Genomic DNA, 6,616 nt, shown 5'->3' with positions numbered 1-6,616 from the left:
TGTCTCTTTCTGTGTATTCTTGATATATATGAATCGCCGTCAGGTATCCTCTCCTCGTGAACTGAACCCCAATGTCGAGGCGGGTCCCCGACATTCGGAGGCTGTAAATCTTTATGGCAGTAGAAAGCCTCATCTTTCTCCCGCAGAACAGCTAGTAGTTTCGAACTGCTGACCTTGCAGTTCATAGCCAATTCGTAACCACTACGCTACCAGGCGGCTTCTCAATAGGAAAGGGGAAATTTGAATCCAAGTGGCCTGATTCGGAGAGCTCAGACTCTTAAACATCAGAATACACAGACTCTATTTGGAGCCTGAGTTAAAATCACAACTTTGCAAAAAAACTTACACTCCTGAATGTCACCATTCTTTATAAAATACCTGCCTCCTAAGATTGCTTTAATAGTTACATGACAATACAAAGATGGGGGAGAAAAATCATAAAACACAACCCAGTTACCATTGACTCAGTTCCAACTCTCAGAGACCTCATGTGTCAGAATAGAACGGCTTGCCATTGATTTTTCAAGTGCTGTTATTTTTTGAAAGGAGATCACCAGGCCTTTCTTTTGAGACAGCTCAGGGTGGACTTGAAGTTCCAACCTTTTGGTTAGCAGCTGAGCATGTTAACCATTTACGCTACTGAGGGCCTCCACAAAGATAGCCTGTTAAAATTTTTTTTAAATCCCCAAACTACTACTCTGATCTTTTCTACAAAGACAGTCCAAGGTTTTCCCCTCTCCCGTCATAAACACCTCCTCTTAGTCTCTGCCTCCAGCTTCACTGTATATAACTCCCTGAACACACTAATCAGTCTCTTTTCAGTTTCACAGAAGCAGGCTCTGTGAAATTACTCCCATTGATCCTCCACCTGGAAAGCTCCCAGCCTCTCCTCCTGTCACCTGTGCTGCTGAAATGTTATCCAGTCTTCAAGGTCAAATGGCACGGGCAGATACTGCTGAAACCTGGGCTCTAGTCCCAGCTTTGCCGGGAACTCAACATGTGATTGTTGGCAAGTTGCTAGGTCTCTCTGGATTTCCTTGTAGGATCTCTAGAGTCCCTTCCTGTGTTCTAGTCTACGTTATTCTGAAGTTCAACTGATCTTTTCAATGTACTGCATGTAACCCAAGTTTTCAATTTAGCCTTCTTAAAAGCTGTTGTACATACACAGAATTCAAATGCTACATCCATGTGGATCCCCAAGATTGAAAGCATCGTTTGTGAATGGTACTGATATTAGAATAATAATTGTACTAAACTTTTAATAAAACAATCTAAATATGGTAAATATAAGCATTTCTATATACTGGGAATAAAAGGGCTGTTGCTTCCTGTCTTTCTTAGTGCTACTATGACAGAAATGCAAGTGGTGGCTTTAAGAAACAGAAAGGAGGCTAGAAGTTTGAATTCAGGGTGCCGGCTGTAGGTGAAGGCTTTCTCAGCTCTAGGAGGAAAACCTTTGTCTCTTTTCAGCTTCTGTTCTTGGGTTCCTTGCAATCCTCAAGTGGCTTGGCATCTATTTTTTTTTTTTTTCCTATTCTTAATTGCTTTCTTCTGTGTCTGATATGTTCTTTTATATCTCAAAAAAGTGATTAGTTTAAGATACACCCTCAATTGACACGGATTTATTAACATTAAGAAATTCCTGTTTCCACATGGGATTACATCCACAAACATAAGGGTGAAGATTTACAACACATAATTTTGGGGGAAGCAATTTAATCCATAATACTTTTAAAAATGTAATTTCCCCCAAAATATAATTGGCTGTATTTAATGGTTTAAAATCTCTCAGTTCTGTAGGATGTATAATACTTTGCATTTTAGGTTCTAGAATATTTATATGTTGTGCTGTTAAGTGGTGTTGAGTTGGTTCTGACCAATGTAAGGTTTCTGAGGAGCGGCTGGTGAGCTTGAACCTGTGACCTAGCAGTTCAAACTGACTTTGCAGTCTAGTACATTGATCCACAGTGCCACACCAGGATAGAATATTTATATATTTACACTTATATGCCCAGAATATGTAGATTTTTCTATATACATTTTTCTTAGCTGATTTCAGTAGATGATATCTGCTGTAAAACTAGGACTATCTGAAAACATACTTCAAATGGAAAGAAGGTGGTAAGCAGTTATTCAATATCTCACATGGGACTTGTTGTTAAGTGTCGTCCAGTTGGTTCTGACTCTGTATAGTGACCCTGTATAGGGTTTCCAAGGCTAAATCTTTTCAAGAGCAGAAAGCCTCATCTTTCTCCCTTGGAGCATCTGATCAGCTTTAACCACTGACCTTATGGTTAGCAATCCAGAGCTTATCCTACAGAGACATAGTGCTTCCATGGAGCCTAAACACTTCCATACATTATTTCATTAAATTCTCAAACACTGTAGGTACAGGTCATAGGTGAGGGCCTCAAAAAAGTTTGTGAAAAAATTCCATTATCTTTTTTATAATAAGTTTTTTTTAATGTTTTATTGTGAATTATGTGATAGTTTACATGAGAGAACATTAGCTTTACATTCATCCTATCGTATATCATTTCATTGCCATGATTACAATCCCATCCATGCATCATCAAACAACCAAAGGGTATACCCCACAAGCCTGCCCCTCGGTCATCAGCACACAGCTCCTCTCCCTCTCTGGGTCTAGAGTCCCCAGCCGCTCCATCTCTCCATGTCATCGTCTTCCATTGTCTTTTAATTCAATTTTTCTACAAACTTTTGGAAATCCCTTTGTATTATTCATATTTTAAAGATGAGGAAATGAAGCTTGGAGAGTTTCAATGACTTGCTAAAGTTTATACACGTAGGAGGAGTCCTGGTGTGGCACTGTGGGTTAATGTGCCAAACTGCAAAGCCGTTTAAACTGCAAGGTTGGTGGTTCAAGCTCACCAGCAGCTCCTTGGGAACCCTATATCGGTCACTATGGGTTGGAACCAACTCAACAGCACTTAACAACAACAACAACAATACACTTAGGAAATGACTTTGTTGTTGTTAAGTGCTGTCAAGTCAGATCTGACTCATAGCGACTCTGTATCGAGTCTTCAAGGATTGGCTGATGGGAATGAGGTTAGCAATCCAGTGCTTATTTTACAGCGCCATACCAGGACTCCAGGAAGCACCTAGATTTAAAACCCAAGTCAGGTCTGTGGCCACACCACTATGGAGCAGTAGAAAATAAGATAAGAACTCAAAGATCTGCCAGCAGACAGAGACAGAGATGAAGAACAGCAGAGAGAAGAGCTAAGGGGTTAATAAGGGTGTCAGTAATGGCAAAAGTGGCAACCCACATCTGTCTGACAGCAAAGCTGAGAACTAGTGTCCAGGACTAAGAAGAGAGGTCAATCAACCTTGCCTGTTAGATTAATTTTTCTCAAACTTTTACATGTGTAACATTCAGCCAGGGATTTTATTACAATTCAGGTTCTTAATCTGGGGTAAAACTGGGATGGGCTAGGTTTTGCATTGCTAATATGCTCCAAAGTGATGGTGATGATGTTGCTGGTCAACTGAACAAACTGAGTGATGAAGCAAGGAGTTCTGGTGGTGCAATGGATACAGCGCTCTGCTGCTAACAAAAAGGCTGGTGATTTGAACCTACCGGCCACTCCACTGAAAAAAGATGTGAGCGTCTGCTCTGTAAAGATTTACAGTCTTGGAAACCCTACGTGGCAGTTGTTCTCTGGCCTTTAGGGTCATTATGAGTTGGAATATACTCCATGGCGTTGGGTTTGATAGGTTTGGTTTGGTGGCACAATGGTCAAACACTCAATTACTAACCCAAAGACAGGACTTTGAACCAGTTCTTCCCAGTTTAATCAAAGCCAACAAAGCGAAGCTAAAACAGCCTGAATTTGTAAAATGTGGGTGATCTAGAACAATCACTAGAATGGAAAAAATTATGGTCGAGCCCTTCTAGAAACTGAGTTTCTCTTTTAGAAAACAAGATCAATGTGAGCATTGCATAGGAACTAATTCTTTTGACCAGATGGTGCCAGTGGCTCAACTTTTGAATATCCACTTTCCTGGGATATCTTGTCAGGTTCCTGAAAGGGCTCTTCACCTCTTCTGAGTCTCCTACTCCGGGACTTCAATCTGTAATTTTCCCCGTTTGGACTATCATTCTACTTCATCCAAATTTGAAATGTTTGGCTTTGTTCTGATTTTTACTTCACTGGCCATGACTGAATTGGTTCAAACAGGTTCAAAACCCTGACCTTCAGCACTTCAAATCCACCTAAGAACCACTACACCACCAAGGCCTGGAAGTGCAACAGTTAAGTTCCTTGGCTGCTATTCAAAAGGTTGTTGGTTTGAACATATCCCTACCAAGGCAGCTCTCTGAATGTCTTCAGATCAGTTGCATCAGAGTACGCATCACAGGATGCTTTCCTAAAGGGCCCATCTCAAACCAGAATCAGAATCTCTAAGGAAGGGACCTTGAAATCTATATTTTTTAACAGTTTGTTATGTACAAAGCTTGAGAACCACTGCTGTTAGGACATGTCACAACAACTAGAATCACTTCACTTGCATATTAATTCCCTGTTCAGAAAGCCGTTTCACATCCTGTTTCTCCTGTACCTATCCAGTAGGCTGATGAAGAGGATGTCATTAGCCCCACTTTGCAGAAGAGGAAACTGACATCTTAGTAGCTAAATGCTTGGCTCAAAGGTCTCCGGACTCCCAGGGAAGCATTCTTTCCATTATTCCATGACTGTCTCCCACTTTACCAAATCTTCACATATACTCCTACACAAATTAGAAGTACTTTTATGTCTAAAAAGCTTTGCAGAGCAATTTCCTTGCTATGATGCTTTTAAAGATTTCAATCTAATTTAGCACATTAAGCAGCACAGTGTATGCTTGTAAGCATAAAGCTATCCAAAGTCATGGGAGAAAATGTTTGGTGAAGTAATTAGGAAATAAACTGCAATGAGATTTCTTTAAAAATTAAAAACTAAACTTCCTTTTTGCCCTTCACCTTGATTTACCAGTTGTTTACAGTTTGCTGTTAAACTTTCAAATGTTCAACCATAAGAAAGTTGTGGACATCATTCTTCACCCCTAAATATTTGAATATGCATCTTCTAAGAATAAGACCATTCACTCATATTACCATGAACCTATTCTTACACCTACGAAAATTAACATTAATCATATAATCTAATATGTAGTTCACATTCAAATTTCTCCAGTTGTCTTTTAAAAATTGTCTCTTAGAGTGGTTTATTTTTCCAGATCCAATCAATGTTCATTGCATTTGGGTGTTTCGTTTATTTAGTCTAATGTCTAGAACAAACCTTTCCCCTGTCTCTCTTGTTTTATAGGACATTTATTTTTCTATTTTTGCAAAGTCTAGGTCTTCTAAAGTACCCATGTTCTAGATTCATCTGATTACATTCTTGTGATTAGATTAAACTTCTTTGGCAAGAGTACCAGGTAGATGATGTCGTGTCCTCTCATTGTAGCATTTCAGAAGACTTCGTGATGACAGGTTGTCCCTCTATTTGCAATGCTAGATTTGAACGCCCGGTGAAGGTGGTATCTACCAAATCTCTCCATTATAAAGTTGTTTTCTTTCACTTATAGTTATTAAGTTACTTATGGTTTCTTATTTCAAGAACATGTGAATATCTTGTCGTCCTACAATCTCTCGCCCAATGGTTTTGACATCCATTGATGATCCATACCTAAAACACTGGGGTCTGCAAATGCTGACCATTTTTCAGCATTCATATGGAAAGAAGATGTGCTGGGATTTGAGAGCATTGAAATCACACTGGTTACTCAGAAAGCAAAGCCTCTACTTCATCCCATCATTCTTTACTGGCCATTTGCCTCAGAACTTCTAGGGAGAGGAAGTGTGTATGGGATAGTTCTTAGGAAAGCCTACCTGAGAGCAAATGTTCCTAACATCCTTCTCCTAAGCATCCCACCTCTAGCCTGGCTCGCTCTGTCTGCCTCTGGTGTTAGCAGTGTCTCCTGAGCCCTCCTTGCTAGGGAAATCCACACTCTCCCTCCCATGTGTAGAGCAAAGACCATGTCAATTTTGTTCTACCCTTCTCAAACTGGATTCACTGATGGCTCCAAAATTTTAGTGTAGAAGAAACTTCTGTGATTAGAAGGGAGGGGCCAAGATTCTTGTCTTGAAGTGTATTTGTTTTATAGAGTGCATGCTATAGGTCAGTAAGAATTAAAAAACAAACAAACAATATTTCATAAAAGATTGAGAAAATGTCAATTGGTCACATCAAAGATGGTGATGAAGACTGGGGTAGAAGGACTAAGAGGGAACATAGTGGGACAAAAGCAGCTTTGAATTACCAGTTGGTACAGCAACACCCCGTCCCCGCCCAATGCCATCTCTCACTCTACCTTACCTCTCTTTCTCTTTGGAGATTAGCAGAGGCCAGGATCCAGAAATTTCCTCAATTTTCTCAACAGCGATCTACAAACCCACCTGTACCAACCCCCAGTCTCTCTTGTTACAAGGAAGAAAGTGTTTTCTCTTCTGGTGATAGAAAACCTGGCAATGAATACTGGGGATGGTTGCATAACACGACTAATGTAATTAATGTCACTGAATTGTATGTGCAAGAAATGTCAAATT

This window comes from Chrysochloris asiatica, unplaced genomic scaffold (assembly GCF_000296735.1).
Source record: "Chrysochloris asiatica unplaced genomic scaffold, ChrAsi1.0 scaffold00069, whole genome shotgun sequence".
Taxonomy (NCBI): domain Eukaryota; kingdom Metazoa; phylum Chordata; class Mammalia; order Afrosoricida; family Chrysochloridae; genus Chrysochloris; species Chrysochloris asiatica.
The sequence above is the reverse complement of the archived record's forward strand: the minus strand, read 5'-3'. Positions refer to the sequence as shown.